The sequence below is a fragment of the Camponotus vicinus genome, unplaced genomic scaffold, assembly GCF_025532165.1.
Source record: "Camponotus vicinus isolate PSW18456_S1 unplaced genomic scaffold, iyCamVici1.0 SCAF_11, whole genome shotgun sequence".
NCBI classification, from domain to species: domain Eukaryota; kingdom Metazoa; phylum Arthropoda; class Insecta; order Hymenoptera; family Formicidae; genus Camponotus; species Camponotus vicinus.
The window spans coordinates 17,463,583-17,477,362 of NW_028141947.1; the positions used below are offsets into that span (position 1 = coordinate 17,463,583).

General features: G+C 35.1%; 1 protein-coding gene across 5 annotated transcripts in view; it reads left to right on the plus strand.

Moving 5' to 3' along the window:
* LOC145961583 (serine/threonine-protein kinase MARK2) overlaps positions 1-13,780 on the plus strand; it is a 103,437-nt gene that overhangs the window by 24,285 nt on the left and 65,372 nt on the right. Inside the window, exon 1 of one of the 5 annotated variants that reach the window (XM_083081940.1) lies at positions 10,602-10,961. The exons of 2 other annotated variants lie outside the window; for them this stretch is intronic. The gene's annotated coding sequence lies outside the window, so the exon portion shown is untranslated. Of the gene's footprint in view, positions 1-10,601; positions 10,962-13,780 lie in introns of those variants that run through there. 2 more of the 5 variants (XM_083081938.1, XM_083081939.1) reach the window with 2 other exon arrangements.

A 13,780-nucleotide genomic window follows, 5' to 3' on the forward strand; every position in this document is an offset into this window, starting at 1 on the left:
ATTGCCAAAAATAAATTTGAAATTTTGGAAAGATTTTATTCGAATGCGTTTTTTAATTTAAAAAAAAATTAAAAAATAAAATGTTAAAAAAAATTAATCCGTTATATTTTTGTAGATATTATATAAGAGCACTTATCTATGTAAATGTAATATTGGTTTTTATTTGTTTTAAACTTAAAATGTAACATATCTTTAATTGTAATTGTAACCGACGAATACCGTCTCGCTACCGATGGAGTTTCACGTTTGCTCTTCGAGCATTATAGGAAGGTACGCCAGATGGCGATCGCAGTCCTTCCGTCCGACTTGACGTAACACGAGAAGGAAGACAAAGGCGCTTAACGTCGTTTTATCAGTCGCGTGACACGCCAGAAATCCGATACTTTCGCCGAAATGAAGCCGAATGATTTTTCTTATCATCGACGATCGGGTCATCTTTCGATATCGGAAATAGTATTTTATTATGAAGCGTTATGTATTTTTCTTCTTTTTAAATATTTTTCTTATATCGAAGATACGAAAAATGATAATGCAGGAAAAAAGATTCTTGTTTAAGGTAAAGTAAAATTGTAATAATAAACTCGAAAATTGAAACGGTAAAATAATAAATACAATATATAAATTGCAAATAAAAATAACGTATGTAATGGAAAGATATGTACAAAATATTTGTCGAAAATTTGACTTATTCGATTATACATTCTACACTTATTATGTTCTAAATTGTTGCAAAATACCATCATTTCGTGATTTCTTTATTTTATTTTTTTTTTTGCATTCGTCCGACAACTTTTATCGGAGACGTTTTCGAAATCGGAATTGCAAAAGATGCAACGACGATTAAGTATTGAACTATCGATGCACGCTTATTCGCATTCGCAAAACCGCTCGCAGCTCGAGGACAGGGACGACCGCCTGCCTGGCTGGCGACCATAAATGGCAACCTCAATCGAACACCGGGACCTATTGTCCTCAACACGCGCAATGTCGCAGCCCAAGTGCGCGAGGAGTCGATTGTTTCGAAGCGAGCCGCCGGTTCCACCTACGAATACGTGCCTCGGTCGATCTTAAGCCTCATTCAAATGAAATGATACACTCGTGTTGTTTTCTAAGAAATCGGGAAAAAACAGGATCCTCTCTCGCGAAACAACTAGAGCATAACTGAAAATTTTCTTTTCGCAAAATCAGATACTGCGATAAATCGCGCATCGTTTCTTCTTATTTTCTTAAATATAGCTCTCTATTAATATTTTTTATTTTTTTTTTAATATAAATTATATAACATGTATTTAGCAAAATAATGTATTAGAAAATTTTGAGAAAAATAAAAGTTATAAAGTTATATGTCGAACAAAAATTTTTGTAGCTAATAATGAAATGCCTAAACTAAAAAAAAATTATTATATTTTTAGTTCCATTTATAACGTTCAGATCCATTATTTAATTATCAAACTACTTATTATTTGCATTTTATTATTATTATATGTATTACTTCTTATGAGATTAAATATATTATTATTCTGTCTAGTATTTGAGGCATAAAATAAATAATAAATAATTTGCAATAAGTTTGACAAGAGAGGATCATTATCCGTTGATTTATGTTTATTAGTGAGCAACAGTTGTTTTACACGTTCTAGACTGATCAAATATTAATCATAATAATTAATTACAAGTTTCATCAAAAGATTTGAATCATAAAATCTAAAATAATTTTAAATTACATTGACATTTGGTATCTCTCTCTTTTTCTAACAAACTTTCTTCCCCCTTTGTAAATTTTGATACTCAAATGTATTTATGATTCATATTTGTATTTTTTATACATTTTTATTACTCAAGTTTATCACTATTAGATGACCCGACAGCATAGTAATATTATTAAAATCATCGTTAAAAAGAGATTATATTAGAATAATTATCTAATCTAGAACTCGCGTTTCAAAATGAACTAACTGAATGCTCTATCAAATTGCGCATCACTGGAAATTGTTTGTTTGCATGTCAAAGATATCGCTTCATCTGAACTTTTACGCTTCAGTCACGATAGCATATCGTCATATGTGTCTCATCATCCGCAGCTGTTCATGCTTTGTTGCATCACGTTATCGAGAAAAACTCAATTTTTACGCGTATGGGAGATCATAAAAAAAAAGAAGAGTTGCTTTTCAACCGCGGAATAGCAAATTAAATTAAAACTTCCAATTGATCACGGATTATTCTCTCGATGGCACTTATAACATTACTCGATATTAGATTCCAAAATTAAATGGATTCTACTTCCGCGAAGTTAAATATTCAAATTTAAGAATTAAGAATTTATTTGCATATTTATTTCACTGTCTCGTTATATATAATTTTATTCGAATAACGCTAAATAACGAAGTATTTCACTTTTCAATTAGATTGTGTCAGTTGCCTCAGATTTGTAACGGCAATTTTTTTGTACACGATTGTAATTCGTCGATTTAAGGCCTTGAGAATCAGTCGATCGTAAAATTTCATTCCATTCAGTTTCGAAAGTGCCTATCTCGAAACGTGGCCGCGCTTAAACGGATTTGCCGAGATTTTGCAACGATAAGCCCAATCGATGGAATTACGAATGGATTGTTGCACGCGGATATATACACAATACCCCGAAAATAAAAAGAATAGAAAATGTGAAATCTAAACTTTTTGATTGCGCATTTAAATTTAATTATCAAGAATCATATAGGAATGAAAAAAATGAGGACATTTTTATATTATATAAAATTGATACAATATAAAATATGCACGAAACTTTTTATAATTTATCTCGACTTTAATAAGAACTTTATTTAATAAATCTGCTTAAAATACTCGTTCAATAAAATAATAACGGATTGCTAAAAATGGTCAAGCAAGCAGTAAAATAGCATACCTGCCCTTTTCTTTTCAACAAGACAGAAAGAAATAAGTGTCATGCTTTGAAGCGCAATTTCCGGGGATTTTCGTGGGAAAATACAACTGTACGAAACTCGTTTGCTGCTTTCTTTTCATTCTTTACTCTCTGCTGAAAATGTTTGCTTTAGAAAAGTGTATTTTCGCAGCCATACATTTGTAGTTATGTAATCACGTGCACTATCGTTCTTCAGCTTTACCGTCATCACGGTGAGATCATGTTAAAAATGATGTCATAGTCAAGTGGAATATCTGATCCTTGACTCAAGGATCAATGGTTAATGAAAAATCATACTTAATATTAAAATTGATATGTAAATAATTTGTTTTTTTTTTTTTAATTCATGTGTGTATTTATGTATATGAATAACAAATGATGGATAAATTTACAGTGGATAATTCGCACATAAAAAGATAATAAAGATAAATAGTCCGTTTCTTATCATTGACAAAGAGAATGATATAATATCATAAATTATATCGGTATAAGGACCTATTAGGGACTTCTATTATTGCCGCAAATTTGTTTTAGGATAATTTTAGCATTAATACAACACCAAAGATTAAATCAGTCAATTTACAATTATATAATTTAGACGGATCGATAATTCGATGGCCACTGAAGGAACACGTGTGAACGTAATTTTCCTCGACGTTAATCGTATAGAAGTTTAGGAACTCTCTCAATTCATGAAAAAAAGAGAGATTTGTAGATATTTCTTAACAGTTTGCATTATTTCTCGGAAAGGCAGCAACATAATCAAACCAATTAAATAAATTAAATTAAATTAAATTAAATGAATTAAGAAATAAATTTTATAGAAATACATTATATTGAATTCTTTTGTTATGAAATAATTATCGATGTATCAGCTTGAAACTTACCTTTGTTAACCTGGCATCCCCTTCAAGAAAAATCAAATTTGTAAACTTGTGTATAACATAATTAACTACTAACTTATTGTTCTAATCTTGAATTTATTGCTTTTAGTAATTGATAATACTAATAGTAGAAATTTATATTCAAGATGAGAGTATTATATATTGACATTACAGATGAGGACTTTACATCAGCATTTTTACTTTCGGAAAATATTTATAATAAATTGTAAAAAATATAGAATTAATTGTTTAAAGAGATACTGCAATTGATTTTAAAAGTAGAAAATTTTTATAGATGCATGAAATATTCATATAACAAAATTAAAGGCGAGAAATTAACAATCTTAACTTGATATTAAATATCCTATTTCTAAATTTTTTTGCTGGTAAAATAAAGAATAATAAAAAACATTCGAATCGTTACAAGAATAAACTATGTTAATGATTAATTGCATTAACAATTGATTTTTTCCTAATGAGAGTAATAAATTTGAAATTAGAACAACAAATAGCATACAACAAAAATATCATTCAATTATCATACATCTGATATTTTTTTCATGATGAGGTTACCAAGTTAACAGAGATTTGTAATCATTTTGTAACATTCCACTCAAAGGTTATCATTGACGATGCCATTTTGGCATTTCACAATCGTCTGCCGCTGCAATCAATCCCTTATAATGCATTCTATTTTTACTGAATTTTGTATATTTCTTTCTTCATTAAAAATAAAATAAACTTTACATTTTATAATAAACCAGATATTTTTATCTCTATTGTACAATTAGTTCAATTTTTCTGACATCAAAATACACGTATACTAAAAAACAAAATATAAATATAAAAATTATAAATAAGAAAAGAGCCTTTAATGTACATCTGCTCACTTGTAGGAAAAAAGAATTTATATAAATCATATAAATATATCTCGTAAATATTCATGCGTGTTCTATGTCCGCATGTTCTATAAGATGCTCCAGAAAACTAGAGAGACACATATCGAGGGCGTATCGAACACGTGACACACGTCACACACTGCTGAGGTGCGCTTGAGGGTTAAAAGGGGGCATTGGTATAGAATTAATTAACCGATACCTTTCCAGCGCCGAGATGGCGATGCTAATCATAGCCTATGTCCAGTCTGGGCGTAGTTATTTGAACGGTAGTGCTGGCAACGATATAATCTGCCAGCGATATATTCTGCCTCGTGAATCATTACTCGCTCTCGGACTTGCGCAAGTTTTATTAGAATGCCGTTGCATAGCTGACCGTTCGGGTCGGCAACTTCGAAAGTTCCATGGAAAAAAAGTCGAGTTAGTCGGCGTGTCTAGACTATTACGTTTCCCCCGCGACATGTGACTCATAAACGGGAGTCGCCCGCTCATCAGGGAAACAGATCAGATCATCATCGGTAAGGTCATCGATACGAATCGTTCTTCTCATACATGTGCAAATCATCTCGCCGCATGTTACAAATCCGCACTTTATTCTCGCAACTTTAAAAGAGACAAATTTCCAATTTAAATTTCCGATATCTTTCAACCGACGTGAAGAGGAATCTTGAATATGCAGGAACAGAGGAATTTTTAACACCTTTTTGTACAACTGTATATTGCGGGATAAGGAAATAAAACGCTATGGAAAAAGCGAATCTACATAATTGACGAAAAGAAAAGAATGGGGTGCACGTTCAACATGGTTTACTGGATATACTTATCAATATTTTACAAAGGATTAAGCTGTAATTTTTATGAATGCGAAATTTATTTTCTACTAATTGTATACAAACATTCTTATGTCTAGCTAAGATATTTATTTTTCTTCGCATTTGCATCGTGGAATACCGAATAGAATGAATAATATGAAATGTTTTACCTTTTTATTACAGTAATAAGAATACAATCTCTATTTGAATCCATTTTGATTTTCAGTGTGACATTTCGCGTTTTTATTCGAAATAATTATGATATAATAAAACGAAAAGATCAGAAAATGATAAAAAAATCCGTAAAAGAATTTTTTATGGATTCTTTATGGTATACTTAACCCAGAATCTTTTTTATACATAACCGAGTGAAGGTATTTTCGGATATCGTTTGGCCGAGATCGATCCAGTGATCCGTATGAAAGGTTAGACTTCTATACAAGCTTTTTTATGGTCGATACGCGATAGTAATATATTCTACTCGTCTCGTCAGCTCCGAAAATTCTGATTTATTTGGATTATCCTCCCGCGATACTTTCCCTCTTTTCCGTATCTTTTACATTTCATAAATTACTCTTTGCCGAAATAATTTACATCCAGGTGTGAAGACACGGATGAGTTTCTGAGAACATTCAGCTTACATCATCGAAAGAATATTTTGATATAAGATTCGCAGCCGTAAATTATCTTCTTATAAACAGTTGATAATTTTTTATTGCTTTTCACGATAAAATTTAAAAATCAAAAGGCGACAGAGATTTATAACAGACTTATATTTATAGCAATTTATCAAATACAAAAAAATAGTTTTACAAAACTTGACAAGAATACTGCATAGAAAATAGGTATAAAAATTGTGCAAATTATATATCTTTAATTAATTGCTTTTTTATTCTTTTTTTTAATTTTACATCATACATATTTTTTTTATTTTATACATCATTTTATTGTTTTATTTTATTTCATACATCATACTCTTTAATCACGAGTGCCCGGCATTTTTTGTTTCCGGGTATAAGGCGTGCTAAATAATTAAAACGCTAATAAGATCTCGATCTTATCTTTAATAACACACCGGCTTTCATCTTTAATGTTACGCAACATTATCTGCGGAGAAATTCCGTCAGTGTGCGAATCAAAGTATATGCTGTAACGCATTAAACATAACGGTTAGATAATCGGCGACCGGGTTAATTAGGTTAATCTTTATGTACTCAAAGAGCGAAACGAAGAGCTCGTGTACACGAGTCTTGCTGTAAATTTTTTTTCCCCTCAACGTCCTGTGTGTCTTCGTACTTGTTGCGCGATCAACGAGCAAAGCTAATCGAGGTTGCGAACGCACTTTTAATTACAGTTCGTGTAACTATCGAGCATTAACTAGGTTGATTTTCTTCGTGGATATAAAGGGAAGGTGTCAAGGATGCTCAAGCAAAAAGTTTCATGGCAATCAATCGAATTGTCTTTGCACTCCAGATGCAATCACTATACTTTGACACTGATGAAACTATAGCAAATAACGAGGAGAGGATTTTTTAGGAACCTAAAATTATTCCTATTTGAATAATGACGTAATGAAAAAATTTGTTCAGATTTTTCATCGTATGTTTATTAATTACAATTGATTCTGCAGAATATAATTTGCGAATTTATTGGCTGAAATATTAATCGATTTAGGCATCTAGATAGAAATATACCTTGAAAGTAGCAAAACAGTTGTGAAATTGTTGATGATACGGTCCACTTGGCAATTGATAGTGTGACAGAACATTGGTGATGCAAATGGGTTAATGACCATGAATCTTCGTGCACATGTCGAGACGGTTTTTCCATTAGGTCTTTATTGCTAGCTTTATGCTCAATGTCGCGTCGGAACGTATATATTTTCTCCTCCGAGCAAAACATCACTTTCTATTCGCAAAGATATATTTCCATTCATATTCCGAGAAAGTTCCCGACCTCAACTTTCCACTTTGAACCTTCTCCGAAGATCGCTAAATAATTTATTGATCCTCGATGTTTAAGAAAAACGATCATTATCAACGAGATAAACTTCGAACCCTCATAAATTAATTCGACGAAATAACATGTTCGATCGAACAGCCAGTAACTACGAAACACACCGTATACATGATTTAATCGCGCATACATTAATAAAATTAATAAAAAATATCTATAAGTGTCACACATGCGAGTTTCAGATATCGTTGCGGGAACTTAAGCACGACGTGTCATAGGGCGAGAGGAACGAAGGAACTGCGGTGAAATCTCAGTGACCGATGTTGGTAAAATGAAAAACACGAGGGTTCATCTCCGAGGGTTATAAAATCTACGAGAGCTCCTCGTGCACGCGGTTCTCAGCTGTAAAGGCTCGCCTGTCGCTCTACGTTACATGCATCAATTCCCAAAGTCAATTAATCTAATGGATCCGTCCGCTCGTTTCTCCGATCCCCCACCGTCCTCTCACTCCTCCCCGGTGTCAGAGGTCCCCCGCCCGCGCCCACTCTCTCTCGCTCTAAATGCGTTCGTTGTGCAACGAATGCATCTAGGAGCGGTTGCGCGGCGCGTTTAATTTCTATTCACTCGGCTCGACTCGACTCGACTCGACTCGGCTCGACGCGTAAACGTACGCGGAATTCACGCGCAAATATGCGAACACACACCTACATGTCTTACGTTAGCCTCGACCAGGTGAGAAGTAACGGAGACAATGGCTGTTATCGTACGTCTATACTTAACAATCGAACAAAATTATAATTAAATTATACGTTTCGCAAAAAGAAGGAAAGACTTGGATGATGAAGAAGCTCGCTCTTTGTTGAATTCCTATAATTCCTTTAATTTAAACAATTTAACAAAAGAAATAGAATAACGAATAAATTTTCCATCGTTTTTCCGCACTGAGAAAAAAAATTGTAAACTTGACTAAATATTTTCAACTAATTATTTTTTGAAAGATTTAAGTATAAATTAAATAAAACATATTAAATCTAACATGACATCTATTTAACTTAAATACTTAAATATTTCAATTGAAAAAATAATAATTAATTCAAAATATTTAGTCAAATTTAGTCAATTTATTTTTTTCTCAGTGTGATGATTTTTCCAAAAAATATTCCGTTTTTATATTTTGATATCAAATATGCATCTAGCGATCTCTAGAAACTTTTAAATTTGAATGAACATAATTGAAAATTATTTGAAAGACCTTCGATTTTTTAAGAATAGACTTTACATATAATCAAGAATATTTTATTATATTTAATACAAATTTAATCAATTTAATACAAAAGATTCCCTTTGAAGGATAAATACGAGAAATAATTTCTAATAATCACTCCCTCGTATTGGAAAAAAAGTTATTTTTGATTAAACTGTGTCAACAATCTCCGGTCTCCGATATTTCACGCGTATTTACAAGCACGTTTGAATGGAGTTAAATACATGTTGTTTAATAATTACTAACCATTACGTAACGCTGTCGGAGATAAAGAGTATCTGTTTTATTTGTTTCACGAGTTGCGGGTCAGCAAAATTTTCTTACCGCGTCGTGTACGTATTCGCGCACTATTCACCAACATAATTCAACGGTGTGAGAAATCGTGCGATTCGAAGTCTTCGAAAAAAAATCGAGGTCTTATCTCGGAGGAACGTCACGCGGCGTGACGGATCGTCGCTTTAATTAAGTGTAGAACGTAAGCGTAGCGGGAGAGCACGCTAAAATTACGGAGATATCTTCCCGTTACTCACCGACACGTCTCTCCTCGCTACAGGTACAGGATACACTTTTGCAACAAAGTGTTACAGGACTGTACGCTTACAGTAGCATACGAAAGCGCAGGCAATTGTGTCCTGAGAGATTTCTCGTGCATTTTCCAACCGGCGGACTTTGTAGGCGAATCAATTATAACTGTGCAGTGTTTAACCCGCGATTAAATGACGGGTTAAATCTCGAGTATGGGAACTCTCTTGACCCGTTTAGTCGTGTTACAACTTCCAGACTAAACAAAGTTAATTAAATTCATTTAATTGGTTAATTTAATTAATTTGATTTAAATTAATTTCATTTAATTTAATTGCTTGAAAAGTAGCAAAAGGGATACGGAGTTTCATGATCTATCACGAACGAGAGCAAACGTTAAAGTATCATTAAAGGTCTCACAAAAAGGAGTCACGGGCTCGATTTACATATGGCCTTTCTCACGCGTGCTATTTTAGTCGTACGTATGATTATCGCGCTCCGAAGATGACCGTAAACGCGTATCAGGATCCTTTCATTCTCGGTACACGCGACGATTATTACGTATCGATAAAAAGACGCACGCACGAAAGCTCAAACGAGATACGAATATACTACACCGCACACATGTAGCGCCAATCACACGTATATACTTACAAACAAGACTCGAAAACCGGTCTAACGTGTCGATACGAGGTCTATTTTCAGTGCCATAAGTACGGGAAGAGATAAGTCCCTTACACACATGTGCGTATGTCATTACGAGTCGCCAAGAATAAAGATCAATGATTCATAAAAAAAAAAGTTACATTACTTTGTCGAAAATAAGAGCTTAAACTAAAACATCCCTCTTTAATACAATCATCGCGACATTTTGGTCCTTAACCTTCGGTTATTGCGATACCATTATCGGGAGTAGACGCGTGGATTATTTTCGCGCGTCGAAATTTCGAAAACGTGTATTTAACTCCTTTCAACGCTCTTTTCATCCTCGAGGAAATCTCGTGGCTCTCATCCAACGAAAACTCATCGTTTCGCTAAAAATACTCGCGCGATAGACAGATTTCCGCGTGTTTATGTAAAAATTTGTATCATTCATCTCTCTCTATTTTTGAAGAGGAATCACACGTGACGTTGCTCTCGAAATTAAGTATCCTATCGATCTTCCTTTTCTCGTCGCGACTCCTCGGAGGCCGGATCGAGGATGATACGCGTACATCGTACGCACGCACACACACGGCTCGTGGCGGGGGAAGGGACCGGGTTGGGGGAGAGGGGAGCGGCACGTATCGCGCTCGCTGGCAAGATCCAGTAACGAAGAGAGCTCGCGTGTTCGCGCTCGACGCTCGGCGCGCTCAGTTAGCACGAGACTCGCGATCGGGCAGCACGGAGAGAGAGGCTGGTGCGACCGGCTCTTTTTTTTTCCTTCCTTTTGCAATCTCTGTGTCTCGGTTTTTTCCGCGCTTCGACCGAAACGTGCTTCGAGCTGACATCGATCGACGCCGCGGGATATCGGCCAAGGAGAGAGACGCCTCAGGATTCTGCGAGCCTCTGCTCTCTCTCTCTCTCTCTCTCTCTCTCTTCCTAGTGCGATCACGTAATATATAATAATAAGTTTCGTCTCTTAAAATTGTCAAACTAAACGTGACCTCGGAGCTTTGTCCGCGACATCAATCGAGTGTCACGGGAAGGTGCGCGATTTTCTTACGTGTAATTATATTATACGTAGCTTCCCATCTGACAATTGATTTCCGCATACCATTCCTCTCCTCGCTTGTCCCTCGACATGGCTCGATCGCACGACGAGCGTTCGCGGTTCTCGGAAGTGGAGAAGGTTCTAAAAATTCCGGTGTATCTCTCTTTGTCTCTTTCCGCGAAAGAAGTCGGTGAATCTTATCCAGTAATGGTGCATCGCGAGCGATCTTTCAGGTTCGGTTCTCGCGGTTGCGTCGCTGACACTTATATGTGCGTGTGTGTGAGGGGTTGCGCACGTAATGTGTATTCGTAATTTCGCGATATATATCTCTTCTCGATGACCGACGTGGACGATGCTGATCCCGCTGGAAATTTACGCGCGTGACGAGATATTTCAATGTGACGTCATTGGTCGCAAGGGGCATAAACATATGCTCGCCAGCGTAATATTCCCTTGATATTAATACCGACATTGTAAACATTGCCCCGACGCACAATTGGCAAGCCACGGCCTTTTCCGAAACGCATCGGCCGCTCAGGAATCGTGCGTTAATTAAATACAAAATAAAATACCGACGTGTGAATAACGTATTCGCCGAATGACTATTCATCGAATAACTATATGCTTCCTTCTTTAGCCGCAAGAGGAAGATAAAAGATCATAGCGTTCCGCGTGAATAGATTACGTGTCGTTGGTCGGACCTAAATCACTCTTACAATGTACTTTCCGTAATGATGGTTTAGTCACTTGCATTGTGTGTGTGTGTGTGTGTTAGAATCGAGGAAACGTTAGAAATGCGAAAATAATATTTGAAATATAAAATTCAGGCACAGAATGTAACGAAAAAAATTCTAAAGATCTTCAAAGGGCAACGCAATTTCAACGAATCCGAGAAGGAACGAGTAAAAGTTCAAATGAATCAAACGCGGAGAGATAAAGTGAGACGAAAGAGAATTGAAAGTGTAGAAAGCGCGCGATTTCTGCGATATCCTGCGAAAGGAAATGATTTCTCTCGTTTCTTATACATATCCCGAGATGCACAATTGCTGCGTGTTACATAAAAACGCCTGTATCATTTCATCGAGCTTCACGCGTTCGTTGAGAACAATCGACCAGCCTCCGATACGCGATGGTTATCGGTCCATTCTCGCACCTTTAGCAAAGCGAAATTGTTGCGCCAGGTCCTTTCTTTTCTCGGCCGACTTGCGAATCGATGACGTGTCTCTGACTTGCCAGTTTTTAATCAATTTCAGCGGAATGTCGTAAGCGACGTACGGCCATTGACGAGACGCGTAGGCAAATGCACTTTGATTTACGCAACTCGCCGTAGGTGTAACAGGTTTCGTTGGAGGAACGTTATTAAGTCGTATCGAATGGCCGCGAAAATGCTCTAGCTATCGAGCGTTGGATTGATTGATCGACCGATCTATCGAGATGGAATTCTTTATGCGCGCCGCAACTCGCTTCATTAACTCGCTCGATCGCCTATTTCGCTAGAACCGATCAGCGTCTTGTTATGACCGCCTAATTGCAAAGACCTATGCGCCGTAACATTACATTGTTATCCCGCAGCGATTGTTTTTAAATCGTGATCTCGAGCGCGTTTCAAGATTGAATTGATCGCTTTCAAAACTAATCATGTTAATATCAAGCTATCGCTAACATTCGAGAATTTCAGAAATGAAATTGATTGACTTTACTTTCTGTAATTTTTTAAATTTTAATACCAGAGTAATCATGTGCTCTGGTGTTAAAATTAAAAAATTTGCAGATAAAGGAAAATTGATTTCTTCAGAATTTGATTTCTTAAAAATTCATTTATAAAGATTTAATTAAATAATTTTACGATACATGTCATATATGTGCAAGAAAATATCATTAACAATCTTTCGAATTCTAAATGATCTCTGTTTATCACTATATCGGTTCAACTTTTACGGGTTTCTTTCCGTACTTTTATCGAAGAATAACGCTAATTCATTTACGTTAATCATGTTAGGAATTCGTGGTGATTCTCGAACGAAACACGTTCCGTGGTCAGTCCGAAAAGGTCCGCGGCCGCGTTTCTCCGATGAAAAGTATGCGTCGCGAGTACCGTTTGTTGTCCAAGATTTCATTCAACGTTTAAAATTTATTTACGAAAGTGTATGTGTGTGAAAAATTTAGGATCCAAGAAATGTGAACAGCTGACAGTATTACTGTATTTAAATTAATTGTTAAATAAGAAGATGTATTATAAATTAAATGAAGAATATATTATAATATAATTTTATATATGATAGTATTAAATGTGTGTGATAGGCATGTTCTTAAAGTTCAATTTGCGCGTAACAACAAATTGAAACTTAAATTATATTAATCAATACCACACTTATCAGTCTCAAAAACGAATATGAAAAAAAAAAAATATATATATATATATATATATTATATCCAATAATACATCTTTTTCAAATTATACTGATTAGGTATAGTTATAAATTTTTAATGCGATGATATCAGCTGTTCATAGTAAAAATGTGACACGTGTCATCAAGATTCAGATGTGTTGGTTACGATACATGTTTAAATTTTTTTATACATATTTACATTTATTTACATTTACAATCTCTCAAGTTATCGATCTTAGCCCGTCGATCTTGATGTGACATGTATTACGTGTTGACATTTGACACTAGCGTACAAGACTCGCTACATGATGGTGTGATGTTTCGCGGTCGATTCAACACGCCCATTGTGTCAACACACGATGATAAGCACGATTCCTCACAATTTGCGAAAAAACGAACGCTTTTAATAACGATAATCCGCGTCTCTAAATTTCTTTTTTATA